Source organism: Cydia fagiglandana, chromosome 20 (assembly GCF_963556715.1).
Source record: "Cydia fagiglandana chromosome 20, ilCydFagi1.1, whole genome shotgun sequence".
NCBI lineage: Eukaryota > Metazoa > Arthropoda > Insecta > Lepidoptera > Tortricidae > Cydia > Cydia fagiglandana.
Genome location: NC_085951.1, coordinates 4,764,459 through 4,777,095, shown reverse-complemented (window position 1 = coordinate 4,777,095; position 12,637 = coordinate 4,764,459). Strand labels below are relative to the sequence as shown.

At 35.3% G+C, this 12,637-nt stretch overlaps 2 long non-coding RNA genes across 2 annotated transcripts; one reads left to right on the top strand and one right to left on the bottom strand.

Annotated features, from left to right (window-relative positions):
* Window positions 1-2,481: 2,481 nt before the first annotated feature.
* Window positions 2,482-4,539, top strand: LOC134674628 (uncharacterized). The gene is made up of 3 exons (XR_010099643.1): window positions 2,482-2,989; window positions 3,375-3,502; window positions 4,442-4,539. It is a non-coding gene; the product is annotated as an uncharacterized LOC134674628 (long non-coding RNA).
* On the bottom strand, window positions 4,371-6,541 carry LOC134674629 (uncharacterized). Its single transcript, XR_010099644.1, has 3 exons — window positions 6,193-6,541; window positions 5,462-6,095; window positions 4,371-4,593 (listed from the first exon to the last, which is right to left on the bottom strand). It is a non-coding gene; the product is annotated as an uncharacterized LOC134674629 (long non-coding RNA).
* Window positions 6,542-12,637: the final 6,096 nt, after the last annotated feature.

Genomic DNA, 12,637 nt, shown 5'->3' with positions numbered 1-12,637 from the left:
GAATTTTTACTAAGTGTTCGGCAACTTTAGCTAGTACAGTTGATAAAGCTATCGGTCTATACGATGTGGGATCTGAATTGGGTTTATTCGGCTTCTGTATTAAAATCAATGTTTGAGTCCTCCACTCTATAGGAACAGAACCTGTTATCATAACTTTGTTAATCAAAGAAAGGAAGTAACAAAGACTGTTATCGTTAAGTTTTGACAAGAAAGAGTAAGGAATCCCGTCTTCACCGGGTGCAGAGTCTTTGGTTGATGAAAGTACTCCTTTCAGTTCAAAAAGTGAAAAGGGGGAATTTAAAACATCTTCAGAATTATTATTAGATAACATGAGTGGCCTTAAAACCATAGGATGCTCTGGGACGTAAGGTGGGCCCAAACGATCCATGACTTGTTCTGCTAAAACTGGGGATATTTTACTCTGTGTGTCTTTAAATGCTGATCTAAATCTTCTGATGTTTTGCCAAACTATAGATGGTGAGACATTGGGACTTAATGCTTTACAAAACCTATGCCACCCTTCAAACTTTTTTGTTCTAAGTAATTCTTTAGTGGATTTAGCAACTTCTAAGTAGTTATCAAAGTTATTATCAGTCATTTCTTGACAATACTTTTTCTCTGACTCCTTTCTTTGTTTAACTGCAAGAGTACAGTCAGAATCCCACCAAGGTGGGGATGGAATGAATTCTGGACCACTACTTTTCAATGGAAAGGTTTCATTAGCAGCCTCAACCAAAGCTGTGGCAAATGCTTGTGAACTGTCTACTATATTCAAATGACTTATTTCTGGCAAATTATTAATTTTTTGTTCTACAGCCTCTCTATACTGATCCCATTTATCATCAATCAACTTGTGTTTAATACGGGGCTGACTGACATGCTTTTGAGGTTTCTTAAAATAAGGAAAGGTAATGAGAATAGGAAAATGGTCGCTACCATAGGTGGAAACTGCAGTTGACCAATATATAGATGAAGCAAGATGTGGAGTACAAATGGACAGATCTATTGCACTTGGATTTCGAGCAAGCCTTGTTGGAGAACCAGTGTTTAAGATGCATAAATTACATGAGCTTATTAGTTCCAACAGTTTTTCTCCATAGTATAAAGTTTGAGCACAGCCCCAGAACTCATGGTGAGCATTAAAATCCCCTAAGCATACAAATGGTTTAGGCAGGAACTTAAAAAGTTCTTCAATTTCTTTAAAAATATTATTATTAGGTTTATTATAATATAATGATACATAACAAATACTATTTACAACCACTGCAATAACAGATAATTCATCACTATGTACAGGTAGAGTGATATAATTATATGTTAATGAGTTTTTGACAAGTATGGCCACTCCACCATACCCATCAGGTCTGTCTTCTCTCAGACAGACATATCCTGGTATTTTAAACACTGAATCCTTTCTCAACCATGTCTCTTGAAGACAGATTAGAAAGGGATCATGTTTATTAATAACATGTATTAAATCTTGTTTTCTATTGATTAGACTGCGAACATTCCACTGAACCACTAAGGCTCTCTGATCCATTGTTGTTGTTTCTGAGTTGGTATAAAGCATTAATAACTGCTGCAACGTTGGACGGTGATACTGTGTTAGATTGGGACATTAAATTCATAAGAGCTTTTACTATAGCATCAATACTAGGCGTTTCTTCTTTATTACTACTACCGTTACCACTACTAAAAACAGGTTTTTCCCTATGAATAACTGGTTGTCTTACTATTTCTGAATGAGCATACCTATCATACCCTTTGCCTAACTTTACAGGAGCCCTGGGTTTAAGAAAAACAGTTTTTTTATAAGATTGGTTATTCAACACTGGAATTGTATCCTGATTACTCTGAGAATCATGCTGTGTTTGTGAGGAAGATGACAATGGTGTTGCAAGCAAGGCCTCAGCATATGAGACCTTAGAGACAGGTGGGTGAATTTTAGAAGCTTCCATGTAAGAGATGCAACTTTTGCTCATAGTTTCTTTAATAGCTCTTTGTCTGTTAAATTCTAAACATTTTTTGCTAGTGGCTTGATGTGAACCTTTACACAAGCAACACTGATAGTCATCCTCCTCTACATCACAAGATTCACCGGAGTGACCTTGTCCGCACTTGAAACACCTTGGATTTGAGCGGCACTGATTTTTAACATGTCCATAGCGACAACAAAGAAAACATTGAACAGTGGGATATATATATAGTTCTACCAGCAAGGCCATGTAGCACATGTACACCCGGGTTGGTAATATTTGCCCATCAAAAGTCAGTATAACAGTACCGGTATTCACAAATTGATTAGTGTTATTGACAACAATCTTCCTTTTTATTCTTCTAATTTTTATAATTGGCCCACAGCCAATTGGCAAGTTAATAGAAGTCTGTACTTCATCATCAGTCAAGTCAAGTGGTACACCTTTGATCACTCCCATCCGTGTGACATTGAAAGTTGGGATAAAAGCATTGTATTTGTTATTTCCTAACAGCCGTATTCATAAACAGTTAGAGCATTGATCATCAGTTGCTGATAACCGGATGTCACAAAACGTGATTCATAAACACTTTTTAGCGCTAAACAGTTGATCATCTCTTTATTAAATCCTCGGAAAGTTACGGAGCCGAGGACCCTTCTTTATCTGTTTATTATCTGCTATTTTACAAGATGGCGGTCACAAAACAGCTGATTTTGGCAAGAGTCACAAGAGCAAGAGGAAAGAGTACGTTTTGGTTAAAATTCCAAATGTGAATGAAAAACAACTTGAATATGTGCAATTAATTACGTATTAGATATCTGGATATAGTACGAAAATGGCGCGAAACCTAAATATCCCGTTTTTTATAAGTTGTTTATGTGATTTTGTGTATGGTGATTTTCGTTTAACCAAAATATCGATGGCAACAGAATTCTATGATCGCGTAGTCGGAAAAATGCATCATAAACGGAGCTAGTTCCTCCCTCACAGCTATTAGGCGTTTGGAGAAATAGGTAAACCCTCAGATTCACTTAAATCTATGGCGGCCAGCTTCATTGCGCGCCATACAATCGCATTTAATTTTCGAAACCAAGTTTGGCTTGGCAAGTAATATTAGAGCGTTCTATTTATTAATTTAAGATCAGGGTGTTCGCATTTCGCAAACTTAAATTCAATTGAATTTCTGGCGCACATTTATACCTACCTATATAATATTATAGACCCTGTAAGAGTACATCAATCTCGTTCATAGTTTGCTATTGAATAACTTACCATTATACCTAATGAGATCATAATATTTACTACAGTTAACTTGTTTTATAGACATATTTAAACAACTGTGTTTAATAAATATCACAGGTAAGTAGGCACTACTTAAAAGTATCAACTTATTTACAGGTAAAAGAAGTGTGCACTCTGTCAGTCTGATAAAGTAATGAAAAATCTGAAGAAGTCACCGGTATATGCAGTCATTGCATAAGCAGTTTGCTCAATATTGGCTTTGAGCATAACGATTTGGCCTCCAGGTAAAAATATTGCATTAAATTATAGTCACCATCATGTTATCAATAATTAGTTGACGTAAGCTGAACTTCATAGAATGAAAGTTTCATTTATGTCAACTAATTATTCAGTATAGTTATCCAGGTTGGATTCTATACCTACCTGTTCTTGACGCTCAGGTTTCCAGTGCTCCCAAAAATGCACTGTTGGCTATTTGTAACTCCGCTAGTTGCCTGTAGGCTGCAGTGCTTAATATCAGATGGGCAGCACTAAACTTGTCTTGTCATTGTCTGGTATTAAAAAATACCTTTTAATTTTATTCTACATAAGAACCATTAATTACCAATATTATTTTTGAACTTCTTTGAACTAGGTACATAGCATGTACCTATGAATATCTACTTTATAAAAATTGTACACTTTCATTAGAACAATATTGCAAACACATGAAAATCATAAATATGTGCAAAATAGGGTCCTACTTTCCTTTTAGTTTCCTTTTTAGAACTCTCAAAATGATTTGCTATTTATGGAATTTATATGAACATTTATTTTCTAATAATAATCTGGTGTTTTATTTTATGCATGGTATGGTGTGACATAATTTATTTTAAGTACAGGAAACATCCCTATTAGACTGCCATCTGATATGTCTAGATACATTTAAGATTTTATTGCATTGTAATAAGAAAAATGGAATTTTGAGTATTTCAATATAGATACAGTCGCCTCCAATAATATGTTACTCTTCGAAGGCAGCAAAAATGTGACATGCTCTTATGGGCCTTTGTCGTGTAACATATTATTGCAGGTGACTGTACATCATTAATAACAATTGTACAAACCTTAACAAGTCAAAAAATATATTTAAGTAGTAAAATAAAACACCAATTAAATTAGAACAATTTTATTACTTCAACCTAAATCAAGGTTTCCATTTTGATGTTTTTTTTTTCTTTTAGGTTTCTTGCTGATTTCCTGCTGGGACTTGCAGTGTACGGAGTCAGTTACACTTCTCCGACCTATATTCACAGCTGTTCGCAGGCCACAGCTTTTCTTCCAAAGCCTGGAGTTATTCAACAGTAACAGTGGCTAAAGATGGTACTTTCAGGATCTGAAAAGATGCAATAATTTGAATAAAAGTATTTTTGTATTCAACAATTTTCTTTAATTTTTAGCTTATGATGTAGTTATGGTAAACTAAGTATCATTTGAAGCTATAGACAGAGATCAATATGACTTCATTCATTACCTATTAGGTACTATAACCCTTCGGGTGGCAGCACCTCCGGTTGACCGGCAGAAGAAATGGCGCGGCCATTTTTTTAAATATGCCTTTACGTGGCAGAGGCCGCGAGAAGGTTCGGTCATAACAAGCCCGTAATTGGCAGAGACCGTCTCGCGGCATCTGTGCGACGCTGCATTTCGCGCCTAAAATAAAACCGTTAAAACTATGCCTTGCTTGCTCACTCTTGCAAGATGCATTCGTCAATAAACAAGGATAGTATTCCCTAACGGTCGAATTCCCGCGTAAAACAAAGTCACGCGCCAAATTCGCGATAATCACCCGTTGAGGCCCCGCCACTTGACGTATATTTTTCCAAAATGGCTGCGCCACTCAACCGGCTTGTTATGTCTGTCCGTCTCGCGGCCACTGCCACTTACCGTAGAGACCTCGAGGAGGACAATGCCACTCGAAGGGATAATATGATATCATTGTACATTGACCTTGCAAACTCTCTGGAATAGATGTCCAAACTGTCTGATGAGATATAGATTAGCCAACTTAATTATAACCAACTGTACGCAGAAAACATCTTATTTTTAATCAGCAAGTACACAGTTATTTAAATACTGCCTAATTTGTGAACCATCCTTCCCCGTAGTAAGTAGGTTGGCTAGGTGGCCGAGTATAATAACCATTGCATTGTTCCGTGCATAAATAGCATTACAAAATTATTACTAACAAAAGTTGCACCTACAAGTAAACTCGCGACACAAAGGCTTGTTACAATAAAACATCACTTGTACATATAATTATCATTTGGTTCCATTGTATGGTTAAGAAATATAATACCTATATTAGGTAGGTATGCATAATTTTAAACAAATACACCAAGCTCCACAAAGCACGGATAGATTTACCAAATTTATAAGTTTTATAACCTTTAAATAATGTCAAAGCTGTCAATGCAAGTGTCATTGTTAACACGTTCAGATACAACATTTTATGTAGTTACCTATGTCTATAATATATTATAAATAGATGGTCATGCCCAAAATTTGAACTGTACCTAGAGTTATCATCAAAATCGCTGCAGACTTTTCTTGGTCTAACTCTAAACACTGCAGGTATGAGGTAAACAAGAAAGTATAGGACATTGTTCATACCTGATTTAGTGAGTTTGAATGGACCTTGGTTTTGTTGACCCGTTGTGAATTTCTGCCGCAACCAGAATAAATTAGTGTGAACTCATGAACCATTATTCAATGGTTCTTCTTGCGGAGGCGACTGGAGGCCTGGTACGGTATCTGGCTTCGACTTCTTCTTTTCGCTAATTATGCACTTCGGCTAGAACCCCACTTCTTTCGACTCCATTCCACATAATATTGAAACTAAAAGCAATAAGAGATAGGTATATCAACATTGCAGTGACCTCATATTATTACTTATTGCTGTATAGGATACTTGTCTGTAAACGTAGTTACTTACCAAGTTTTATAAAATTACCGGCCATGCAGCAATCTTTGTTTATTTTTGTGGCACAGAAGCTATTTTAATATGAGATAATTCCGAAAATTAGTCAAAATAGTAAATCAACTTTTTCATGATATTACGATTGGCCGCTAGTGCTGCTGTCAAACTTTTTTTTTTAAATTAATGTTCAGCCATATTTTTGTCTATGATGTGCCAAGATGCCAACATAACGCGTCTAATCTGCTTATTAGTTAAGAAGCCCCTAATAAACGTTTATAAATCATGGTTCTTATCAACGGCTTATTAAGCCTAAACAGTGGATTAGCTAATAAGCTGATCATTCCTCATTTAAGGATTTTTTATGAATACGGCTGTAAGCTGTCACTACTTAAAAATTTGTTAGCATCAGTGTATGTAGCAAATGCAATGCTTACTCTATTTCTGCCTATTCTCTTTAAACTGACGTTCACAACACCTTGAATGTTATTTTGTCGCATAAAACGACCAAAAGTGATAGGATGGAGAGTTGTGCCATCACTGGTAGCTTCTTTTTGAACATGTACAACAAAAGGTGCAATGTCAGACTGTTGGTAGCGGTCACGACCAACAGGCACATGAGTAGGTGGGGAGTTAAGAGTATTTGTATTTTCAGAATTCGAGGTTACAATGGGATTCGGTTTTACTGTTGGCTGTGGATGATTGGTAGCATTCTCTTTTAATTTGGCTTCAGCGACGCAAACACAATCTGTATTTTTATTCTTGGCTGACCCAGATTTGCGTTTTCTTTTATTACAATTGGTACACATCCGTGAAAGAATTTTTCTTTTTAAAGTTACGTCCGTAGTATTTGATACTGACGCATCAGTATCCATCGATGACTCTATCGCAGAAATTAAAATATCTATTGGTGTTTTCGACCCTGAGGGAATCGTTCCCCCAGGGTCGGGGGTCTGGCCATCCCCCATATAAATTACATATAATTAGCACTTACCTCTATATGTACACCTATTTACTTAATAAAATTAAAAACTATAGCTAAATCTACAAATATATACACTAAATACAGACTCCAATCCTTTAAAAATACAATTTCAAAACTTTAGTTACGAAAACCGCGTCCGCCGCGCACGAAGTTTCCCGCCCTTTTTTCAAGTTATAACTTTAAAGTACAGATTTTGCCTACTACCACAGATAAGAAAGTTCTCATAGTAAAATTGGTTGTCATAATGCTGGTCATTTCCTACGGTTTCTGAATGCATTTTAGAGCACTAATGATATGTGCGTAGATAAATTAATATTATCGTATGATTATCGTGTTAATAATTTGTATTTTATTGTTTTAAATTTCTTTTTGAGTTATATTATTCAGATTGACTTTCACGGCTTCCGAGATGGGCCAGAGAACCCATCAGTTTAAGGGATGGTGCCCGTAATAATGTGTGTGTGATAATTATACTTTAATGACTTTACAGATATAACCAATTCGGGAACTGTTTTCTCGCGTAATACGATGCGACTCGACCAGGTAGGATTTTTTCTTCTTGCTGAACAGTCACCATCAGATATATCGGAACGGGTGAGGTGTTCACAAATATCTGAACAATGTAAATTATAATGTAGTTAAAGTGCATGCTCAGATATTTTGGAGCTCAAGGGTTGCTCAAGATCTGATCAACCTCGGCCATGGCGACTGGCGAGAGCTATCGCAAGACCGGGAAACATGGCGTGGCATGGCGGAAGCCAGGACTCATTTTCGGTCGTTGCGTCACCGTAGCCGTCGTAAGTAATGTCAATATCCAGACAGGGAAATGGGGACTATTTACATTTGTATGAAAATGCGATTTATGGGCGGTGGTCGTACATATTCGTCTTAAGGCGGAAATTATTCTAATGAACGTGTTTGCAATTGGGCTTATAAAAATAAATAATAATTTTGGGTTAGCATTTGAATCACGCATTATAGGGAGAGGCGGGGGGAAGGGTGGCATTTTATAGGGGTTGGTCACCCCTTTCAAATGACACCCAATTCGTGTCTAGGAGACGCGTAGTTTTTTTATGCGTGTTTGAAGTTGCGTTCACAACACACCTGACTCGCTGTCAAAAACGAAATACAGTGGTCAAAAACATGTATACGGACATAGTGCTCAAAAATATGTATACAAAATTCAAAATTGGTTACCCTTTCGTACGCTTTGGTTGTATTATTGAACATAACCTCAACAAATAAAAAAAAATATTTTCGTGGTAACTATTGATTTCCTAACTTTGGGGATGGGTTCGGGGGGGGGGGGGTCCTGCTACCTCCCCCCTCCCTATAATGCGTAATTCAAATGCAACCCCATAATTTTATGTTGAAACAAGTTTTAAATAAATACCTACGTAGATGAAAAAATACAATCTTGCATTTTATCAAATCACATAATTTTTTGAGAAATTTGCGAAGTAAGTTATCCAAATATCGGTTACAAATAAGAAGTCCCTATAACAGTTATAAACCCTGGCAGGGTTCAATTCAATACATAATAATATCGGTATTTAACTAAACATAAGACAAACTCTTTATTTCATTTACGCGAGCGGAGCTGCGGGCCCGTCTAGTCTATATATATAGAAGGGTCAAAAGTGGCACCAAGTGGTTCGTGTAATATTACACTCGGCGCTGGCTAGCCAGTTCCTTTGCTTGAACTTGGCTTGACACGCTGCCGCGTGTCTAGATAAATGCAAGTGTCCTGACTGACTGACTGACTGACTGATTCATCAACGCAGAGCCGAAACTACAAAAGCCAGAAAGTTGAAATTTGCACACCAGATTGCATTTATAAAGTGTACAAGAGATAAGAAGCGATTTTGAGACTTTCAACCCCTAAGGGGGTTAAAAAGGGGATGAAAGTTTGTATGGGGTTAAAGTTTTATTTTAAACTAGGAATTTGAAACTTCGTAAAAAGATATATTATTAAAATACAAGAAAACTAATTTCAGCGTTTTTGAAAATTCATCCCCTAAGGTGGTGAAAAAGGGGTTGAAAGTTTGTATGGATATCAAAAAAAATTTCGAGTGGTGGACTTGAATCTTTGTATTTAGGGATATTATTAGAAGACAGGAAAAGTAATTTTAGCGTTTTGTAAAATTCATCCTCTAACAGGGTTAAAAAGGGGTTGAAAATTTTAATCCATTACAAATGCTTTGAAACTTCTTAGAAAGGCATAATAGCCGATTACAAAAAAAGTGATTGCAACGTTTTTGGAAATTCAACCCCTAAGGGGGTTAAAAAGGGGATGAAAGGGGTTCGTCTTCGGGTGCAAATTTTATTTTAAGCTAGGAACTTGAAACTTTGCACGGTGGGCTGGCCTTAGGCCATAACTCAAAAAAACGCATGTGGTATTTTTTGGTTTCCAATGACTGAATATTATTAACTAATAAGTGTACTTTTATCAGGTGTAAATAGATCCGGCATAACTAATTACTTTCATTCTCTAACAATCCTTGAAAGTTAATGCAACTCCCGTTTGTACGCGCTCTCTTATCAAAGGCTCATTAAGTGAACGTCATTAGTAGTGAATTCCTGAGGCGATAGTGATTTTAGTGAATATTATTAATATGGAGCTTAAAGAATCAGGTATATTGTTTCATTTTATATACAAAGTATAACTTTTTCATTAAAAGTATATTTATAATAATAGGTCTACGAGGTAACAAAAAGTCATACAAACAGGATTAGAATATTTTGTTTACTTAAACTTCTAGTTATGTTCCCAATGAATTCTAACATGGAAAGTAGTATTGTTTTGAAGCTTGATATCTCTAGATTAACGGCCATAAAAGATTATATGCAGACGCCTGCGGGTTTGATAGTTAAAAGACTGCTACGCCTGCGTAGGCCAACGCGTAGCAGTACTACGAAAACATTACGAATGGAAATTTACCCTTTTTCTTTCTTTTTTCAGGTGATGTGTAGGTCGGATCTTTTACAAAGGGATTTTTATTTAACTTAGTAGTTCAGATGCAGAAGGATGTTGTCAAGTGCTTAAAACAAATTAGTAGGAATGTTTCCAGATGTAGAAAACGTAGGTACAAGTGATTTGGATAACATAATAAAGTACTTACATTGGTAGTAGACTTGTAATTTAATGGAAACCATCTTTGCGAAATCAGTGTATAGTTCTTAAGAAACATTCGAATTGGTTAAATGAGAAGCAAAGTGATAATTTTCCAATAGAAATAAGGTGACTGAAAAGACGTTAAATATTGAATTGGGACAACCGTCATCATCGGGCAATTCGGAACCCTCTACTTCAGCCGGATGGCCAAAAAAAGAACTCTTCGGCTTGTAGTAAGCGATCAAAACGCAGAAGGTTAGCAGCACTAGCAACCTTGGATGCATCAGCAGTCAACAACCTGACGAATATTAGTTAATTTAGAGACCAATCAAATCCTTACGATGCATGTGCTATCTCTTCTCACAGAAGCTATACTAACAAAACACCAATATTTGTTACTACGTACTTTTATAAATTTTCGAGTTTATACTGTTTTACCTTCGTTTGGTAAAGTAATTGTGTGCGCGCACATAGACAAATACGAATCTCTTAAATAATTTTCTAGTAAATTCGGACCCTATGATTACGGGCCGTAGGAAACTACCAAAAACAAAAAATCAATAGTTGTCACAATGTCTACTTATTTAACTAGATGTTTAAAATACATTTTAGATGAATCTAAAATATTATTTGATCTATGTTAGTTTTTGAAGGTGACTGACACGTGACGTGAAATATTTTGCGTAGCATAATTTGTACGATATTAGCATCTCTGTAAATATGAAATTTTTAATTTTAAATATAGATTTTTAGAATATAATTGATAAAAACTATTTGTTCTATTATATTAGTCAAGAATACGTTGTAATTTATTTCTTAATTCTATTTTTATAAGGCTTTAAAATTGTACGGATTTTGCATATTTTTTTGTTATCAGTTAAATTTTTTTTATGCTAAAATATACAAAGAAGAACTATTTATTACTGTTTTTTTACTAGATATTTAAACAACAAACATGAACATATTTTTATTTTGAGGGTATGTTTGATACTTTCGGAGAAATCGATTTTTGACCCTTTCTCCATACAAGCCGAGCCACCGTGCTTTGTGAAAAAGTATTAAATTCAAATACAAGAAAACTAATTTCAGCGTTTTAGAAAATTCATCCCCTAAGGTGGTGAAAAAGGGGTTGAAAGTTTGTATGGATATAAAAAATTTTTTCGAGTGGTGGACTTGAATCTTTGTATTTAGGGATATTATTAGAAGACAGGAAAAGTTATTTCAGCGTTTTGTAAAATTCATCCCCTAACAGGGTTAAAAAGGGGATGAAAGTTTGTATGGGGTTAAAGTTTTCTTTTAAGCTAGGAATTTGAAACTTCGTTAAAGATATATTATTAAAATACAAGAAAACTAATTTCAGCGTTTTTGAAAATTCATCCCCTAAGGTAGTGAAAAAGGGGTTGAAAGTTTGTATGGATATCAAAAAAAATTTCGAGTGGTGGACTGTATTTCGGGATATTATTTGAAGGCAGGAAAAGTAATTTCAGCGTTTTGTAAAATTCATCCCCTAACAGGGTTAAAAGGGGTTGAAAGTTTGAATCCATTACAAATGGTTTTGAAACTTCTTAGAAAGGCATAATAGCCGATAACAAAAAAAAGTGATTGCAACGTTTTTGGAATTTCAACCCCTAAGGGGGTTAAAAAGGAGATGAAATTTCGTCTGCGGGTGCAAATTTTATTTTAATCAGGGAACTTGAAACTTGGTAAAAACGTTTTAAATTAAAACACAAGAAAACTAATTTCAGCGTTTTTGAAAATTCATCCCCTAAGGTGGTGAAAAAGGGGTTGAAAGTTTGTATGGATATCAAACATTTTTTCGAGCGCGAGACTTGAATCTTTGTATTTGGGGATACTATTAAAAGGCAATAAAAGTAATTTCAGCGTTTTGTAAAATTCATCCCCAAACAGGGTTAAAATGCGTTTCAAAGTTTTAATCCAATACTAATGCTTTGAAAATTCTTAGAAAGGCATAATAGCCTATTACAAAAAAAATTGATTGAAACTTTCTTGGAAATTCAACCCCTAAGGGGTTAAAAAGGGGATGAAAGTTCGTCTTCGGGTGCAAATTTTATTTGAAGCTAGGAACTTGAAACTTTGTAAAAATATTGATATACTATCTAATTAGCCAGGTAATCTTCAATGTCAATTAAATTAATATTTAATTGACATTAAAGATTAAGATTAAGATTAGATTACTTTGTAAAAAGGTATTAAATTAAAATACAAGAAAACTGATTTCAGCGTTTTTGAAAATTCATCCCGTGGTGGTGAAGACGGGGTTGAAAGTTTGTATGGATATCATAATTTTTTTCGAGCGCGGGATTTGAATCTTTGCATTTGGCGATATTATTGGAAGACAATAA